Source organism: Phalangium opilio, unplaced genomic scaffold (genome assembly GCF_054372755.1).
Source record: "Phalangium opilio isolate 3A_F unplaced genomic scaffold, DU_Popi_V2 ptg000505l_1, whole genome shotgun sequence".
NCBI classification, from domain to species: Eukaryota; Metazoa; Arthropoda; class Arachnida; order Opiliones; family Phalangiidae; genus Phalangium; species Phalangium opilio.
Window position 1 is genome coordinate 3,889,081 of NW_028324239.1, and position 15,351 is coordinate 3,904,431.

Consider the following 15,351-nt stretch of genomic DNA (forward strand, 5'->3'; position numbering starts at 1 on the left):
AATTCGAATTTAAAGTAAGTGAGACAAATTAACCTTCATCTTTATAAAACAATAATAAAATGAAGATATGTTTGCTTTTTTCATATCTGGTGGAATTTAAAAGAGGAAACAAAAAGGAAAAAGCCAACGGCACGCAGTGTTCGCAAGTACTGACTGCGCTCGACGCTGCTTAACTTCGGTGATCGGACGAGAACCGGTGTTTTCAGCGTGATATGGCCGTTGCCGAGAGTGCTAGTTAATAATTCGAATTTAAAGTAAGTGAGACAAATTAACCTTCATCTATTTAAAACAATAACAAAAAGAAAATATGTTTGCTTTTTTCATATCTATTGGAATTTAAAAGAGGAAAAAAATTGAGAAAGCTAACGGTACGCAGTGTTCCTAAGTGGCCTCCCTCCCAAGTACTGACTGCGCTCGACGCTGCTTAACTTCGGTGAACGGACGAGAACCGGTGTTTTCAGCGTGATATGGCCGTTGCCGAGAGTGCTAGTTAATAATTCGAATTTAAAGTAAGTGAGAGAAATTAACCTTCATCTTTATAAAACAATAACAAAATGAAGTATGTTTGCTTTTTTCATATCTGGTGGAATTTGTAAGAGGAAACAAAAAGGAAAAAGCCAACGGCACGCAGTGTTCCCATGTACTGACTGCGCTCGACGCTGCTTAACTTCGGTGATCGGACGAGAACTGGTGTTTTCAGCGTGATATGGCCGTTGCCGAGAGTGCTAGTTAATATTTCGAATTTAAATTAAGTGAGACAAATTAACCTTCATCTTTATAAAACAATATCAAAAAGAAGATATGTTTGCTTTTTTCATATCTATTGGAATTTAAAAGAGGAAAAAAATTGAGAAAGCTAACGGCACGCAGTGTTCCTAAGTGGTCTCCCTCCCAAGTACTGACTGCGCTCGACGCTGCTTAACTTCGGTTAACGAACGACAACCGGTGTAGTCAGCGTGATATGGCTGTTGCCGAGAGTGCTAGTTAATAATTTGAATCTAATTAACCTTCATCTTTATAAAACAATAACAAAAAGATGATATGTTTGCTTTTTTCATATCTGGTGGAATTTAAAAGAGGAAACAAAAAGGAAAAAGCCAACGGCACGCAGTGTTCCCAAGTACTGACTGCGCTCGACGCTGATTAACTTCGGTGATCAGACGAAAACCGGTGTTTTCAGCGTGATATGGCCGTTGCCGAGAGTTATAGTTAATAATTCGAATTTAAAGTAAGTGAGACAAATTAACCTTCATCTTTATAAAACAATAATAAAATGAAGATATGTTTGCTTTTTTCATATCTGGTGGAATTTAAAAGAGGAAACAAAAAGGAAAAAGCCAACGGCACGCAGTGTTCGCAAGTACTGACTGCGCTCGACGCTGCTTAACTTCGGTGATCGGACGAAAACCGGTGTTTTCAGCGTGATATGGCCGTTGCCGAGAGTTATAGTTAATAATTCGAATTTAAAGTAAGTGAGACAAATTAACCTTCATCTTTATAAAACAATAATAAAATGAAGATATGTTTGCTTTTTTCATATCTGGTGGAATTTAAAAGAGGAAACAAAAAGGAAAAAGCCAACGGCACGCAGTGTTCGCAAGTACTGACTGCGCTCGACGCTGCTTAACTTCGGTGATCGGACGAAAACCGGTGTTTTCAGCGTGATATGGCCGTTGCCGAGAGTTATAGTTAATAATTCGAATTTAAAGTAAGTGAGACAAATTAACCTTCATCTTTATAAAACAATAATAAAATGAAGATATGTTTGCTTTTTTCATATCTGGTGGAATTTAAAAGAGGAAACAAAAAGGAAAAAGCCAACGGCACGCAGTGTTCGCAAGTACTGACTGCGCTCGACGCTGCTTAACTTCGGTGATCGGACGAGAACCGGTGTTTTCAGCGTGATATGGCCGTTGCCGAGAGTGCTAGTTAATAATTCGAATTTAAAGTAAGTGAGACAAATTAACCTTCATCTATTTAAAACAATAACAAAAAGAAAATATGTTTGCTTTTTTCATATCTATTGGAATTTAAAAGAGGAAAAAAATTGAGAAAGCTAACGGTACGCAGTGTTCCTAAGTGGCCTCCCTCCCAAGTACTGACTGCGCTCGACGCTGCTTAACTTCGGTGAACGGACGAGAACCGGTGTTTTCAGCGTGATATGGCCGTTGCCGAGAGTGCTAGTTAATAATTCGAATTTAAAGTAAGTGAGAGAAATTAACCTTCATCTTTATAAAACAATAACAAAATGAAGTATGTTTGCTTTTTTCATATCTGGTGGAATTTGTAAGAGGAAACAAAAAGGAAAAAGCCAACGGCACGCAGTGTTCCCATGTACTGACTGCGCTCGACGCTGCTTAACTTCGGTGATCGGACGAGAACTGGTGTTTTCAGCGTGATATGGCCGTTGCCGAGAGTGCTAGTTAATATTTCGAATTTAAATTAAGTGAGACAAATTAACCTTCATCTTTATAAAACAATATCAAAAAGAAGATATGTTTGCTTTTTTCATATCTATTGGAATTTAAAAGAGGAAAAAAATTGAGAAAGCTAACGGCACGCAGTGTTCCTAAGTGGTCTCCCTCCCAAGTACTGACTGCGCTCGACGCTGCTTAACTTCGGTTAACGAACGACAACCGGTGTAGTCAGCGTGATATGGCTGTTGCCGAGAGTGCTAGTTAATAATTTGAATCTAATTAACCTTCATCTTTATAAAACAATAACAAAAAGATGATATGTTTGCTTTTTTCATATCTGGTGGAATTTAAAAGAGGAAACAAAAAGGAAAAAGCCAACGGCACGCAGTGTTCCCAAGTACTGACTGCGCTCGACGCTGATTAACTTCGGTGATCAGACGAAAACCGGTGTTTTCAGCGTGATATGGCCGTTGCCGAGAGTTATAGTTAATAATTCGAATTTAAAGTAAGTGAGACAAATTAACCTTCATCTTTATAAAACAATAATAAAATGAAGATATGTTTGCTTTTTTCATATCTGGTGGAATTTAAAAGAGGAAACAAAAAGGAAAAAGCCAACGGCACGCAGTGTTCGCAAGTACTGACTGCGCTCGACGCTGCTTAACTTCGGTGATCGGACGAAAACCGGTGTTTTCAGCGTGATATGGCCGTTGCCGAGAGTTATAGTTAATAATTCGAATTTAAAGTAAGTGAGACAAATTAACCTTCATCTTTATAAAACAATAATAAAATGAAGATATGTTTGCTTTTTTCATATCTGGTGGAATTTAAAAGAGGAAACAAAAAGGAAAAAGCCAACGGCACGCAGTGTTCGCAAGTACTGACTGCGCTCGACGCTGCTTAACTTCGGTGATCGGACGAGAACCGGTGTTTTCAGCGTGATATGGCCGTTGTCGAGAGTGCTAGTTAATAATTCGAATTTAAAGTAAGTGAGACAAATTAACCTTCATCTATTTAAAACAATAACAAAAAGAAAATATGTTTGCTTTTTTCATATCTATTGGAATTTAAAAGAGGAAAAAAATTGAGAAAGCTAACGGTACGCAGTGTTCCTAAGTGGCCTCCCTCCCAAGTACTGACTGCGCTCGACGCTGCTTAACTTCGGTGAACGGACGAGAACCGGTGTTTTCAGCGTGATATGGCCGTTGCCGAGAGTGCTAGTTAATAATTCGAATTGAAAGTAAGTGAGAGAAATTAACCTTCATCTTTATAAAACAATAACAAAATGAAGTATGTTTGCTTTTTTCATATCTGGTGGAATTTGTAAGAGGAAACAAAAAGGAAAAAGCCAACGGCACGCAGTGTTCCCATGTACTGACTGCGCTCGACGCTGCTTAACTTCGGTGATCGGACGAGAACTGGTGTTTTCAGCGTGATATGGCCGTTGCCGAGAGTGCTAGTTAATATTTCGAATTTAAATTAAGTGAGACAAATTAACCTTCATCTTTATAAAACAATATCAAAAAGAAGATATGTTTGCTTTTTTCATATCTATTGGAATTTAAAAGAGGAAAAAAATTGAGAAAGCTAACGGCACGCAGTGTTCCTAAGTGGTCTCCCTCCCAAGTACTGACTGCGCTCGACGCTGCTTAACTTCGGTTAACGAACGACAACCGGTGTAGTCAGCGTGATATGGCTGTTGCCGAGAGTGCTAGTTAATAATTTGAATCTAATTAACCTTCATCTTTATAAAACAATAACAAAAAGATGATATGTTTGCTTTTTTCATATCTGGTGGAATTTAAAAGAGGAAACAAAAAGGAAAAAGCCAACGGCACGCAGTGTTCCCAAGTACTGACTGCGCTCGACGCAGCTTAACTTCGGTGATCGGACGAGAACCGGTGTTTTCAGCGTGATATGGCCGTTGCCGAGAGTGCTAGTTAATAATTCGAATTTAAAGTTAGTGAGACAAATTAACCTTCATCTTTATAAAACAATAATAAAATGAAGATATGTTTGCTTTTTTCATATCTGGTGGAATTTAAAAGAGGAAACAAAAAGGAAAAAGCCAACGGCACGCAGTGTTCGCAAGTACTGACGGCGCTCGACGCTGCTTAACTTCGGTGATCGGAAGAGAACCGGTGTTTTCAGCGTGATATGGCCGTTGCCGAGAGCGCTAGTTAATAATTCGAATTTAAATTAAGTGAGACAAATAACCTTCATCTTTTTAAAACAATAACAAAAAGAAAATATGTTTGCTTTTTTCATATCTATTGGAATTTAAAAGACAAAAAAAGTGAAAAAGCTAACGGCAAGCAGTGTTCCTAAGTGGCCTCCCTCCCAAGTACTGACTGCGCTCGACGCTCCTTAACTTCGGTGAACGGACGAGAACCGGTGTTTTCAGCGTGATATGGCCGTTGCCGAGAGTGCTAGTTAATAATTCGAATTTAAAGTAAGTGAGAGAAATTAACCTTCATCTTTATAAAACAATAACAAAATGAAGTATGTTTGCTTTTTTCATATCTGGTGGAATTTATAAGAGGAAACAAAAAGGAAAAAGCCAACGGCACGCAGTGTTCCCATGTACTGACTGCGCTCGACGCTGCTTAACTTCGGTGATCGGACGAGAACTGGTGTTTTCAGCGTGATATGGCCGTTGCCGAGAGTGCTAGTTAATAATTCGAATTTAAATTAAGTGAGACAAATTAACCTTCATCTATTTAAAACAATAACAAAAAGAAAATATGTTTGCTTTTTTCATATCTATTGGAATTTAAAAGAGGAAACAAATTGAGAAAGCTAACGGTACGCTGTGTTCCTAAGTGGCCTCCCTCCCAAGTACTGACTGCGCTCGACGCTGATTAACTTCGGTGATCAGACGAAAACCGGTGTTTTCAGCGTGATATGGCCGTTGCCGAGAGTTATAGTTAATAATTCGAATTTAAAGTAAGTGAGACAAATTAACCTTCATCTTTATAAAACAATAATAAAATGAAGATATGTTTGCTTTTTTCATATCTGGTGGAATTTAAAAGAGGAAACAAAAAGGAAAAAGCCAACGGCACGCAGTGTTCGCAAGTACTGACTGCGCTCGACGCTGCTTAACTTCGGTGATCGGACGAGAACCGGTGTTTTCAGCGTGATATGGCCGTTGCCGAGAGTGCTAGTTAATAATTCGAATTTAAAGTAAGTGAGACAAATTAAACTTCATCTTTATAAAACAATATCAAAAAGAAGATATGTTTGCTTTTTTCATATCTATTGGAATTTAAAAGAGGAAAAAAATTGAGAAAGCTAACGACACGCAGTGTTCCTAAGTGGTCTCCCTCCCAAGTACTGACTGCGCTCGACGCTGCTTAACTTCGGTTAACGAACGACAACCGGTGTAGTCAGCGTGATATGGCTGTTGCCGAGAGTGCTAGTTAATAATTTGAATCTAATTAACCTTCATCTTTATAAAACAATAACAAAAAGATGATATGTTTGCTTTTTTCATATCTGGTGGAATTTAAAAGAGGAAACAAAAAGGAAAAAGCCAACGGCACGCAGTGTTCCCAAGTACTGACTGCGCTCGACGCAGCTTAACTTCGGTGATCGGACGAGAACCGGTGTTTTCAGCGTGATATGGCCGTTGCCGAGAGTGCTAGTTAATAATTCGAATTTAAAGTAAGTGAGACAAATTAACCTTCATCTATTTAAAACAATAATAAAATGAAGATATGTTTGCTTTTTTCATATCTGGTGGAATTTAAAAGAGGAAACAAAAAGGAAAAAGCCAACGGCACGCAGTGTTCGCAAGTACTGACTGCGCTCGACGCTGCTTAACTTCGGTGATCGGACGAGAACCGGTGTTTTCAGCGTGATATGGCCGTTGCCGAGAGTGCTAGTTAATAATTCGAATTTAAAGTAAGTGAGACAAATTAACCTTCATCTATTTAAAACAATAACAAAAAGAAAATATGTTTGCTTTTTTCATATCTATTGGAATTTAAAAGAGGAAAAAAATTGAGAAAGCTAACGGTACGCAGTGTTCCTAAGTGGCCTCCCTCCCAAGTACTGACTGCGCTCGACGCTGCTTAACTTCGGTGAACGGACGAGAACCGGTGTTTTCAGCGTGATATGGCCGTTGCCGAGAGTGCTAGTTAATAATTCGAATTTAAAGTAAGTGAGAGAAATTAACCTTCATCTTTATAAAACAATAACAAAATGAAGTATGTTTGCTTTTTTCATATCTGGTGGAATTTATAAGAGGAAACAAAAAGGAAAAAGCCAACGGCACGCAGTGTTCGCAAGTACTGACTGCGCTCGACGCTGCTTAACTTCGGTGATCGGACGAGAACCGGTGTTTTCAGCGTGATATGGCCGTTGCCGAGAGTGCTAGTTAATAATTCGAATTTAAAGTAAGTGAGACAAATTAACCTTCATCTATTTAAAACAATAACAAAAAGAAAATATGTTTGCTTTTTTCATATCTATTGGAATTTAAAAGAGGAAAAAAATTGAGAAAGCTAACGGTACGCAGTGTTCCTAAGTGGCCTCCCTCCCAAGTACTGACTGCGCTCGACGCTGCTTAACTTCGGTGAACGGACGAGAACCGGTGTTTTCAGCGTGATATGGCCGTTGCCGAGAGTGCTAGTTAATAATTCGAATTTAAAGTAAGTGAGAGAAATTAACCTTCATCTTTATAAAACAATAACAAAATGAAGTATGTTTGCTTTTTTCATATCTGGTGGAATTTATAAGAGGAAACAAAAAGGAAAAAGCCAACGGCACGCAGTGTTCCCATGTACTGACTGCGCTCGACGCTGCTTAACTTCGGTGATCGGACGAGAACTGGTGTTTTCAGCGTGATATGGCCGTTGCCGAGAGTGCTAGTTAATAATTCGAATTTAAATTAAGTGAGACAAATTAACCTTCATCTATTTAAAACAATAACAAAAAGAAAATATGTTTGCTTTTTTCATATCTATTGGAATTTAAAAGAGGAAAAAAATTGAGAAAGCTAACGGTACGCTGTGTTCCTAAGTGGCCTCCCTCCCAAGTACTGACTGCGCTCGACGCTGATTAACTTCGGTGATCGGACGAGAACTGGTGTTTTCAGCGTGATATGGCCGTTGCCGAGAGTGCTAGTTAATAATTCGAATTTAAAGTAAGTGAGACAAATTAACCTTCATCTTTATAAAACAATATCAAAAAGAAGATATGTTTGCTTTTTTCATATCTATTGGAATTTAAAAGAGGAAAAAAATTGAGAAAGCTAACGGCACGCAGTGTTCCTAAGTGGTCTCCCTCCCAAGTACTGACTGCGCTCGACTCTGCTTAACTTCGGTGATCGGACGAGAACCGGTGTATTCAGCGTGATATGGCCGTTGCCGACAGTGCTAGTTAATAATTTGAATTTAATTAACCTTCATCCTTATAAAACAACTACAAAAAGAAGATATGTTTGCTTTTTTCATATCTGGTGGAATTTAAAAGAGGAAACAAAAATTGAAAAGCCAACGGCACGCAGTGTTCAAAAGTACTGACTGCGCTCGACGCTGCTTAACTTCGGTGATCGGACGAGAACCGGTGTTTTCAGCGTGATATGGCCGTTGCCGAGAGCGCTAGTTAATAATTCGAATTTATATTAAGTGAGACAAATCAACCTTCATCTTTTTAAAACAATATAAAAAAGAAAATATGTTTGCGTTTTTCATATCTATTGGAATTTAAAAGAGGAAAAAAAGTGAAAAAGCCAACGGGACGCACTGTTCCTAAGTGGTCTCCCTCCCAAGTACTGACTGCGCTCGACGCTGCTTAACTTCGTTTATCGGACGAGAACCGGTGTTTTCAGCGTGATATGGCCGTTGCCGAGAGTGCTGGTTAATAATTCGAATTTAAATTAAGTGAGACAAATTAACCTTCATCTTTTTAAAACAATAACAAAAAGAAAATATGTTTGCTTTTTTCATATCTATTGGATTTTAAAAGACAAAAAAAAAGTGAAAAAGCTAACGGCAAGCAGTGTTCCTAAGTGGCCTCCCTCCCAAGTACTGACTGCGCTCGACGCTGATTAACTTCGGTGATCGGACGAGAACCGGTGTTTTCAGCGTGATATGGCCGTTGCCGAGAGTGCTAGTTAATAATTCGAATTTAAAGTAAGTGAGACAAATTAACCTTCATCTTTATAAAACAATAATAAAATGAAGATATGTTTGCTTTTTTCATATCTGGTGGAATTTAAAAGAGGAAACAAAAAGGAAAAAGCCAACGGCACGCAGTGTTCGCAAGTACTGACTGCGCTCGACGCTGCTTAACTTCGGTGATCGGACGAGAACCGGTGTTTTCAGCGTGATATGGCCGTTGCCGAGAGTGCTAGTTAATAATTCGAATTTAAATTAAGTGAGACAAATTAACCTTCATCTTTTTAAAACAATAACAAAAAGAAAGTATGTTTGCTTTTTTCATATCTATTGGAATTTAAAAGACAAAAAAAAGTGAAAAAGCTAACGGCAAGCAGTGTTCCTAAGTGGCCTCCCTCCCAAGTACTGACTGCGCTCGACGCTGCTTAACTTCGGTGATCGGACGAGAACCGGTGTTTTCAGCGTGATATGGCCGTTGCCGAGAGTGCTAGTTAATAATTTGAATTTAATTAACCTTCATCTTTATAAAACAATAACAAAAAGAAGATATGTTTGTTTTTTCATATCTGGTGGAATTTAAGAGGAAACAAAAGTGAAAAAGCCAACGGCACGCAGTGTTCCCAAGTACTGACTGCGCTCGACGCTGCTTAACTTCGGTGATCGGACGAGAACCGGTGTTTTCAGCGTGATATGGCCGTTGCCGAGAGTGCTAGTTAATATTTCGAATTTAAATTAAGTGAGACAAATTAACCTTCATCTTTATAAAACAATATCAAAAAGAAGATATGTTTGCTTTTTTCATATCTATTGGAATTTAAAAGAGGAAAAAAATTGAGAAAGCTAACGGCACGCAGTGTTCCTAAGTGGTCTCCCTCCCAAGTACTGACTGCGCTCGACGCTGCTTAACTTCGGTTAACGAACGACAACCGGTGTAGTCAGCGTGATATGGCTGTTGCCGAGAGTGCTAGTTAATAATTTGTATCTAATTAACCTTCATCTTTATAAAACAATAACAAAAAGATGATATGTTTGCTTTTTTCATATCTGGTGGAATTTAAAAGAGGAAACAAAAAGGAAAAAGCCAACGGCACGCAGTGTTCCCAAGTACTGACTGCGCTCGACGCTGATTAACTTCGGTGATCAGACGAAAACCGGTGTTTTCAGCGTGATATGGCCGTTGCCGAGAGTTATAGTTAATAATTCGAATTTAAAGTAAGTGAGACAAATTAACCTTCATCTTTATAAAACAATAATAAAATGAAGATATGTTTGCTTTTTTCATATCTGGTGGAATTTAAAAGAGGAAACAAAAAGGAAAAAGCCAACGGCACGCAGTGTTCGCAAGTACTGACTGCGCTCGACGCTGCTTAACTTCGGTGATCGGACGAAAACCGGTGTTTTCAGCGTGATATGGCCGTTGCCGAGAGTTATAGTTAATAATTCGAATTTAAAGTAAGTGAGACAAATTAACCTTCATCTTTATAAAACAATAATAAAATGAAGATATGTTTGCTTTTTTCATATCTGGTGGAATTTAAAAGAGGAAACAAAAAGGAAAAAGCCAACGGCACGCAGTGTTCGCAAGTACTGACTGCGCTCGACGCTGCTTAACTTCGGTGATCGGACGAAAACCGGTGTTTTCAGCGTGATATGGCCGTTGCCGAGAGTTATAGTTAATAATTCGAATTTAAAGTAAGTGAGACAAATTAACCTTCATCTTTATAAAACAATAATAAAATGAAGATATGTTTGCTTTTTTCATATCTGGTGGAATTTAAAAGAGGAAACAAAAAGGAAAAAGCCAACGGCACGCAGTGTACGCAAGTACTGACTGCGCTCGACGCTGCTTAACTTCGGTGATCGGACGAGAACCGGTGTTTTCAGCGTGATATGGCCGTTGCCGAGAGTGCTAGTTAATAATTCGAATTTAAAGTAAGTGAGACAAATTAACCTTCATCTATTTAAAACAATAACAAAAAGAAAATATGTTTGCTTTTTTCATATCTATTGGAATTTAAAAGAGGAAAAAAATTGAGAAAGCTAACGGTACGCAGTGTTCCTAAGTGGCCTCCCTCCCAAGTACTGACTGCGCTCGACGCTGCTTAACTTCGGTGAACGGACGAGAACCGGTGTTTTCAGCGTGATATGGCCGTTGCCGAGAGTGCTAGTTAATAATTCGAATTTAAAGTAAGTGAGAGAAATTAACCTTCATCTTTATAAAACAATAACAAAATGAAGTATGTTTGCTTTTTTCATATCTGGTGGAATTTGTAAGAGGAAACAAAAAGGAAAAAGCCAACGGCACGCAGTGTTCCCATGTACTGACTCCGCTCGACGCTGCTTAACTTCGGTGATCGGACGAGAACTGGTGTTTTCAGCGTGATATGGCCGTTGCCGAGAGTGCTAGTTAATATTTCGAATTTAAATTAAGTGAGACAAATTAACCTTCATCTTTATAAAACAATATCAAAAAGAAGATATGTTTGCTTTTTTCATATCTATTGGAATTTAAAAGAGGAAAAAAATTGAGAAAGCTAACGGCACGCAGTGTTCCTAAGTGGTCTCCCTCCCAAGTACTGACTGCGCTCGACGCTGCTTAACTTCGGTTAACGAACGACAACCGGTGTAGTCAGCGTGATATGGCTGTTGCCGAGAGTGCTAGTTAATAATTTGAATCTAATTAACCTTCATCTTTATAAAACAATAACAAAAAGATGATATGTTTGCTTTTTTCATATCTGGTGGAATTTAAAAGAGGAAACAAAAAGGAAAAAGCCAACGGCACGCAGTGTTCCCAAGTACTGACTGCGCTCGACGCTGATTAACTTCGGTGATCAGACGAAAACCGGTGTTTTCAGCGTGATATGGCCGTTGCCGAGAGTTATAGTTAATAATTCGAATTTAAAGTAAGTGAGACAAATTAACCTTCATCTTTATAAAACAATAATAAAATGAAGATATGTTTGCTTTTTTCATATCTGGTGGAATTTAAAAGAGGAAACAAAAAGGAAAAAGCCAACGGCACGCAGTGTTCGCAAGTACTGACTGCGCTCGACGCTGCTTAACTTCGGTGATCGGACGAAAACCGGTGTTTTCAGCGTGATATGGCCGTTGCCGAGAGTTATAGTTAATAATTCGAATTTAAAGTAAGTGAGACAAATTAACCTTCATCTTTATAAAACAATAATAAAATGAAGATATGTTTGCTTTTTTCATATCTGGTGGAATTTAAAAGAGGAAACAAAAAGGAAAAAGCCAACGGCACGCAGTGTTCGCAAGTACTGACTGCGCTCGACGCTGCTTAACTTCGGTGATCGGACGAGAACCGGTGTTTTCAGCGTGATATGGCCGTTGCCGAGAGTGCTAGTTAATAATTCGAATTTAAAGTAAGTGAGACAAATTAACCTTCATCTATTTAAAACAATAACAAAAAGAAAATATGTTTGCTTTTTTCATATCTATTGGAATTTAAAAGAGGAAAAAAATTGAGAAAGCTAACGGTACGCAGTGTTCCTAAGTGGCCTCCCTCCCAAGTACTGACTGCGCTCGACGCTGCTTAACTTCGGTGAACGGACGAGAACCGGTGTTTTCAGCGTGATATGGCCGTTGCCGAGAGTGCTAGTTAATAATTCGAATTTAAAGTAAGTGAGAGAAATTAACCTTCATCTTTATAAAACAATAACAAAATGAAGTATGTTTGCTTTTTTCATATCTGGTGGAATTTGTAAGAGGAAACAAAAAGGAAAAAGCCAACGGCACGCAGTGTTCCCATGTACTGACTCCGCTCGACGCTGCTTAACTTCGGTGATCGGACGAGAACTGGTGTTTTCAGCGTGATATGGCCGTTGCCGAGAGTGCTAGTTAATATTTCGAATTTAAATTAAGTGAGACAAATTAACCTTCATCTTTATAAAACAATATCAAAAAGAAGATATGTTTGCTTTTTTCATATCTATTGGAATTTAAAAGAGGAAAAAAATTGAGAAAGCTAACGGCACGCAGTGTTCCTAAGTGGTCTCCCTCCCAAGTACTGACTGCGCTCGACGCTGCTTAACTTCGGTTAACGAACGACAACCGGTGTAGTCAGCGTGATATGGCTGTTGCCGAGAGTGCTAGTTAATAATTTGAATCTAATTAACCTTCATCTTTATAAAACAATAACAAAAAGATGATATGTTTGCTTTTTTCATATCTGGTGGAATTTAAAAGAGGAAACAAAAAGGAAAAAGCCAACGGCACGCAGTGTTCCCAAGTACTGACTGCGCTCGACGCAGCTTAACTTCGGTGATCGGACGAGAACCGGTGTTTTCAGCGTGATATGGCCGTTGCCGAGAGTGCTAGTTAATAATTCGAATTTAAAGTTAGTGAGACAAATTAACCTTCATCTTTATAAAACAATAATAAAATGAAGATATGTTTGCTTTTTTCATATCTGGTGGAATTTAAAAGAGGAAACAAAAAGGAAAAAGCCAACGGCACGCAGTGTTCGCAAGTACTGACGGCGCTCGACGCTGCTTAACTTCGGTGATCGGAAGAGAACCGGTGTTTTCAGCGTGATATGGCCGTTGCCGAGAGCGCTAGTTAATAATTCGAATTTAAATTAAGTGAGACAAATAACCTTCATCTTTTTAAAACAATAACAAAAAGAAAATATGTTTGCTTTTTTCATATCTATTGGAATTTAAAAGACAAAAAAAGTGAAAAAGCTAACGGCAAGCAGTGTTCCTAAGTGGCCTCCCTCCCAAGTACTGACTGCGCTCGACGCTGCTTAACTTCGGTGAACGGACGAGAACCGGTGTTTTCAGCGTGATATGGCCGTTGCCGAGAGTGCTAGTTAATAATTCGAATTTAAAGTAAGTGAGAGAAATTAACCTTCATCTTTATAAAACAATAACAAAATGAAGTATGTTTGCTTTTTTCATATCTGGTGGAATTTATAAGAGGAAACAAAAAGGAAAAAGCCAACGGCACGCTGTGTTCCCATGTACTGACTGCGCTCGACGCTGCTTAACTTCGGTGATCGGACGAGAACTGGTGTTTTCAGCGTGATATGGCCGTTGCCGAGAGTGCTAGTTAATAATTCGAATTTAAATTAAGTGAGACAAATTAACCTTCATCTATTTAAAACAATAACAAAAAGAAAATATGTTTGCTTTTTTCATATCTATTGGAATTTAAAAGAGGAAACAAATTGAGAAAGCTAACGGTACGCTGTGTTCCTAAGTGGCCTCCCTCCCAAGTTCTGACTGCGCTCGACGCTGATTAACTTCGGTGATCAGACGAAAACCGGTGTTTTCAGCGTGATATGGCCGTTGCCGAGAGTTATAGTTAATAATTCGAATTTAAAGTAAGTGAGACAAATTAACCTTCATCTTTATAAAACAATAATAAAATGAAGATATGTTTGCTTTTTTCATATCTGGTGGAATTTAAAAGAGGAAACAAAAAGGAAAAAGCCAACGGCACGCAGTGTTCGCAAGTACTGACTGCGCTCGACGCTGCTTAACTTCGGTGATCGGACGAGAACCGGTGTTTTCAGCGTGATATGGCCGTTGCCGAGAGTGCTAGTTAATAATTCGAATTTAAAGTAAGTGAGACAAATTAAACTTCATCTTTATAAAACAATATCAAAAAGAAGATATGTTTGCTTTTTTCATATCTATTGGAATTTAAAAGAGGAAAAAAATTGAGAAAGCTAACGACACGCAGTGTTCCTAAGTGGTCTCCCTCCCAAGTACTGACTGCGCTCGACGCTGCTTAACTTCGGTTAACGAACGACAACCGGTGTAGTCAGCGTGATATGGCTGTTGCCGAGAGTGCTAGTTAATAATTTGAATCTAATTAACCTTCATCTTTATAAAACAATAACAAAAAGATGATATGTTTGCTTTTTTCATATCTGGTGGAATTTAAAAGTGGAAACAAAAAGGAAAAAGCCAACGGCACGCAGTGTTCCCAAGTACTGACTGCGCTCGACGCAGCTTAACTTCGGTGATCGGACGAGAACCGGTGTTTTCAGCGTGATATGGCCGTTGCCGAGAGTGCTAGTTAATAATTCGAATTTAAAGTAAGTGAGACAAATTAACCTTCATCTATTTAAAACAATAATAAAATGAAGATATGTTTGCTTTTTTCATATCTGGTGGAATTTAAAAGAGGAAACAAAAAGGAAAAAGCCAACGGCACGCAGTGTTCGCAAGTACTGACTGCGCTCGACGCTGCTTAACTTCGGTGATCGGACGAGAACCGGTGTTTTCAGCGTGATATGGCCGTTGCCGAGAGTGCTAGTTAATAATTCGAATTTAAAGTAAGTGAGACAAATTAACCTTCATCTATTTAAAACAATAACAAAAAGAAAATATGTTTGCTTTTTTCATATCTATTGGAATTTAAAAGAGGAAAAAAATTGAGAAAGCTAACGGTACGCAGTGTTCCTAAGTGGCCTCCCTCCCAAGTACTGACTGCGCTCGACGCTGCTTAACTTCGGTGAACGGACGAGAACCGGTGTTTTCAGCGTGATATGGCCGTTGCCGAGAGTGCTAGTTAATAATTCGAATTTAAAGTAAGTGAGAGAAATTAACCTTCATCTTTATAAAACAATAACAAAATGAAGTATGTTTGCTTTTTTCATATCTGGTGGAATTTATAAGAGGAAACAAAAAGGAAAAAGCCAACGGCACGCAGTGTTCGCAAGTACTGACTGCGCTCGACGCTGCTTAACTTCGGTGATCGGACGAGAACCGGTGTTTTCAGCGTGATATGGCCGTTGCCGAGAGTGCTAGTTAATAATTCGAATTTAAAGTAAGTGA

At 38.7% G+C, this 15,351-nt stretch overlaps 60 pseudogenes; all 60 read right to left on the minus strand.

Annotated features, from left to right (window-relative positions):
• Positions 1 to 121: 121 nt before the first annotated feature.
• Positions 122 to 224, minus strand: LOC149591401 (5S ribosomal RNA; annotated as a pseudogene).
• Positions 225 to 360: 136 nt separating this feature from the next.
• LOC149591402 (5S ribosomal RNA) lies at positions 361 to 479 on the minus strand (annotated as a pseudogene).
• A 136-nt stretch (positions 480 to 615) lies between these two features.
• Positions 616 to 718, minus strand: LOC149591403 (5S ribosomal RNA; annotated as a pseudogene).
• Positions 719 to 854: 136 nt separating this feature from the next.
• Positions 855 to 973, minus strand: LOC149591404 (5S ribosomal RNA; annotated as a pseudogene).
• A 122-nt stretch (positions 974 to 1,095) lies between these two features.
• On the minus strand, positions 1,096 to 1,198 carry LOC149591405 (5S ribosomal RNA; annotated as a pseudogene).
• A 137-nt stretch (positions 1,199 to 1,335) lies between these two features.
• LOC149591406 (5S ribosomal RNA) lies at positions 1,336 to 1,438 on the minus strand (annotated as a pseudogene).
• A 137-nt stretch (positions 1,439 to 1,575) lies between these two features.
• Positions 1,576 to 1,678, minus strand: LOC149591407 (5S ribosomal RNA; annotated as a pseudogene).
• A 137-nt stretch (positions 1,679 to 1,815) lies between these two features.
• On the minus strand, positions 1,816 to 1,918 carry LOC149591408 (5S ribosomal RNA; annotated as a pseudogene).
• A 136-nt stretch (positions 1,919 to 2,054) lies between these two features.
• On the minus strand, positions 2,055 to 2,173 carry LOC149591409 (5S ribosomal RNA; annotated as a pseudogene).
• A 136-nt stretch (positions 2,174 to 2,309) lies between these two features.
• On the minus strand, positions 2,310 to 2,412 carry LOC149591410 (5S ribosomal RNA; annotated as a pseudogene).
• Positions 2,413 to 2,548: 136 nt separating this feature from the next.
• LOC149591411 (5S ribosomal RNA) lies at positions 2,549 to 2,667 on the minus strand (annotated as a pseudogene).
• A 122-nt stretch (positions 2,668 to 2,789) lies between these two features.
• LOC149591412 (5S ribosomal RNA) lies at positions 2,790 to 2,892 on the minus strand (annotated as a pseudogene).
• Positions 2,893 to 3,029: 137 nt separating this feature from the next.
• Positions 3,030 to 3,132, minus strand: LOC149591413 (5S ribosomal RNA; annotated as a pseudogene).
• Positions 3,133 to 3,269: 137 nt separating this feature from the next.
• LOC149591414 (5S ribosomal RNA) lies at positions 3,270 to 3,372 on the minus strand (annotated as a pseudogene).
• A 136-nt stretch (positions 3,373 to 3,508) lies between these two features.
• LOC149591415 (5S ribosomal RNA) lies at positions 3,509 to 3,627 on the minus strand (annotated as a pseudogene).
• A 136-nt stretch (positions 3,628 to 3,763) lies between these two features.
• On the minus strand, positions 3,764 to 3,866 carry LOC149591416 (5S ribosomal RNA; annotated as a pseudogene).
• Positions 3,867 to 4,002: 136 nt separating this feature from the next.
• LOC149591417 (5S ribosomal RNA) lies at positions 4,003 to 4,121 on the minus strand (annotated as a pseudogene).
• A 122-nt stretch (positions 4,122 to 4,243) lies between these two features.
• Positions 4,244 to 4,346, minus strand: LOC149591418 (5S ribosomal RNA; annotated as a pseudogene).
• A 137-nt stretch (positions 4,347 to 4,483) lies between these two features.
• On the minus strand, positions 4,484 to 4,586 carry LOC149591419 (5S ribosomal RNA; annotated as a pseudogene).
• Positions 4,587 to 4,720: 134 nt separating this feature from the next.
• Positions 4,721 to 4,839, minus strand: LOC149591420 (5S ribosomal RNA; annotated as a pseudogene).
• A 136-nt stretch (positions 4,840 to 4,975) lies between these two features.
• LOC149591421 (5S ribosomal RNA) lies at positions 4,976 to 5,078 on the minus strand (annotated as a pseudogene).
• A 136-nt stretch (positions 5,079 to 5,214) lies between these two features.
• LOC149591422 (5S ribosomal RNA) lies at positions 5,215 to 5,333 on the minus strand (annotated as a pseudogene).
• Positions 5,334 to 5,470: 137 nt separating this feature from the next.
• Positions 5,471 to 5,573, minus strand: LOC149591423 (5S ribosomal RNA; annotated as a pseudogene).
• Positions 5,574 to 5,950: 377 nt separating this feature from the next.
• On the minus strand, positions 5,951 to 6,053 carry LOC149591424 (5S ribosomal RNA; annotated as a pseudogene).
• A 137-nt stretch (positions 6,054 to 6,190) lies between these two features.
• On the minus strand, positions 6,191 to 6,293 carry LOC149591425 (5S ribosomal RNA; annotated as a pseudogene).
• Positions 6,294 to 6,429: 136 nt separating this feature from the next.
• On the minus strand, positions 6,430 to 6,548 carry LOC149591426 (5S ribosomal RNA; annotated as a pseudogene).
• Positions 6,549 to 6,684: 136 nt separating this feature from the next.
• Positions 6,685 to 6,787, minus strand: LOC149591427 (5S ribosomal RNA; annotated as a pseudogene).
• Positions 6,788 to 6,923: 136 nt separating this feature from the next.
• LOC149591428 (5S ribosomal RNA) lies at positions 6,924 to 7,042 on the minus strand (annotated as a pseudogene).
• A 136-nt stretch (positions 7,043 to 7,178) lies between these two features.
• On the minus strand, positions 7,179 to 7,281 carry LOC149591429 (5S ribosomal RNA; annotated as a pseudogene).
• A 136-nt stretch (positions 7,282 to 7,417) lies between these two features.
• On the minus strand, positions 7,418 to 7,536 carry LOC149591430 (5S ribosomal RNA; annotated as a pseudogene).
• A 136-nt stretch (positions 7,537 to 7,672) lies between these two features.
• LOC149591431 (5S ribosomal RNA) lies at positions 7,673 to 7,791 on the minus strand (annotated as a pseudogene).
• Positions 7,792 to 7,913: 122 nt separating this feature from the next.
• LOC149591432 (5S ribosomal RNA) lies at positions 7,914 to 8,016 on the minus strand (annotated as a pseudogene).
• A 136-nt stretch (positions 8,017 to 8,152) lies between these two features.
• On the minus strand, positions 8,153 to 8,271 carry LOC149591433 (5S ribosomal RNA; annotated as a pseudogene).
• A 137-nt stretch (positions 8,272 to 8,408) lies between these two features.
• Positions 8,409 to 8,527, minus strand: LOC149591434 (5S ribosomal RNA; annotated as a pseudogene).
• A 137-nt stretch (positions 8,528 to 8,664) lies between these two features.
• Positions 8,665 to 8,767, minus strand: LOC149591435 (5S ribosomal RNA; annotated as a pseudogene).
• Positions 8,768 to 8,903: 136 nt separating this feature from the next.
• LOC149591436 (5S ribosomal RNA) lies at positions 8,904 to 9,022 on the minus strand (annotated as a pseudogene).
• Positions 9,023 to 9,141: 119 nt separating this feature from the next.
• LOC149591437 (5S ribosomal RNA) lies at positions 9,142 to 9,244 on the minus strand (annotated as a pseudogene).
• Positions 9,245 to 9,380: 136 nt separating this feature from the next.
• On the minus strand, positions 9,381 to 9,499 carry LOC149591438 (5S ribosomal RNA; annotated as a pseudogene).
• A 122-nt stretch (positions 9,500 to 9,621) lies between these two features.
• LOC149591439 (5S ribosomal RNA) lies at positions 9,622 to 9,724 on the minus strand (annotated as a pseudogene).
• A 137-nt stretch (positions 9,725 to 9,861) lies between these two features.
• On the minus strand, positions 9,862 to 9,964 carry LOC149591440 (5S ribosomal RNA; annotated as a pseudogene).
• Positions 9,965 to 10,101: 137 nt separating this feature from the next.
• LOC149591441 (5S ribosomal RNA) lies at positions 10,102 to 10,204 on the minus strand (annotated as a pseudogene).
• A 137-nt stretch (positions 10,205 to 10,341) lies between these two features.
• On the minus strand, positions 10,342 to 10,444 carry LOC149591442 (5S ribosomal RNA; annotated as a pseudogene).
• A 136-nt stretch (positions 10,445 to 10,580) lies between these two features.
• On the minus strand, positions 10,581 to 10,699 carry LOC149591443 (5S ribosomal RNA; annotated as a pseudogene).
• Positions 10,700 to 10,835: 136 nt separating this feature from the next.
• Positions 10,836 to 10,938, minus strand: LOC149591444 (5S ribosomal RNA; annotated as a pseudogene).
• A 136-nt stretch (positions 10,939 to 11,074) lies between these two features.
• LOC149591445 (5S ribosomal RNA) lies at positions 11,075 to 11,193 on the minus strand (annotated as a pseudogene).
• Positions 11,194 to 11,315: 122 nt separating this feature from the next.
• Positions 11,316 to 11,418, minus strand: LOC149591446 (5S ribosomal RNA; annotated as a pseudogene).
• Positions 11,419 to 11,555: 137 nt separating this feature from the next.
• On the minus strand, positions 11,556 to 11,658 carry LOC149591447 (5S ribosomal RNA; annotated as a pseudogene).
• Positions 11,659 to 11,795: 137 nt separating this feature from the next.
• LOC149591448 (5S ribosomal RNA) lies at positions 11,796 to 11,898 on the minus strand (annotated as a pseudogene).
• Positions 11,899 to 12,034: 136 nt separating this feature from the next.
• On the minus strand, positions 12,035 to 12,153 carry LOC149591449 (5S ribosomal RNA; annotated as a pseudogene).
• Positions 12,154 to 12,289: 136 nt separating this feature from the next.
• LOC149591450 (5S ribosomal RNA) lies at positions 12,290 to 12,392 on the minus strand (annotated as a pseudogene).
• Positions 12,393 to 12,528: 136 nt separating this feature from the next.
• LOC149591451 (5S ribosomal RNA) lies at positions 12,529 to 12,647 on the minus strand (annotated as a pseudogene).
• Positions 12,648 to 12,769: 122 nt separating this feature from the next.
• LOC149591452 (5S ribosomal RNA) lies at positions 12,770 to 12,872 on the minus strand (annotated as a pseudogene).
• A 137-nt stretch (positions 12,873 to 13,009) lies between these two features.
• Positions 13,010 to 13,112, minus strand: LOC149591453 (5S ribosomal RNA; annotated as a pseudogene).
• Positions 13,113 to 13,246: 134 nt separating this feature from the next.
• Positions 13,247 to 13,365, minus strand: LOC149591454 (5S ribosomal RNA; annotated as a pseudogene).
• A 375-nt stretch (positions 13,366 to 13,740) lies between these two features.
• On the minus strand, positions 13,741 to 13,859 carry LOC149591455 (5S ribosomal RNA; annotated as a pseudogene).
• A 137-nt stretch (positions 13,860 to 13,996) lies between these two features.
• On the minus strand, positions 13,997 to 14,099 carry LOC149591456 (5S ribosomal RNA; annotated as a pseudogene).
• Positions 14,100 to 14,476: 377 nt separating this feature from the next.
• Positions 14,477 to 14,579, minus strand: LOC149591457 (5S ribosomal RNA; annotated as a pseudogene).
• Positions 14,580 to 14,716: 137 nt separating this feature from the next.
• On the minus strand, positions 14,717 to 14,819 carry LOC149591458 (5S ribosomal RNA; annotated as a pseudogene).
• Positions 14,820 to 14,955: 136 nt separating this feature from the next.
• Positions 14,956 to 15,074, minus strand: LOC149591459 (5S ribosomal RNA; annotated as a pseudogene).
• Positions 15,075 to 15,210: 136 nt separating this feature from the next.
• LOC149591460 (5S ribosomal RNA) lies at positions 15,211 to 15,313 on the minus strand (annotated as a pseudogene).
• Between the last annotated feature and the right edge of the window lie 38 nt (positions 15,314 to 15,351).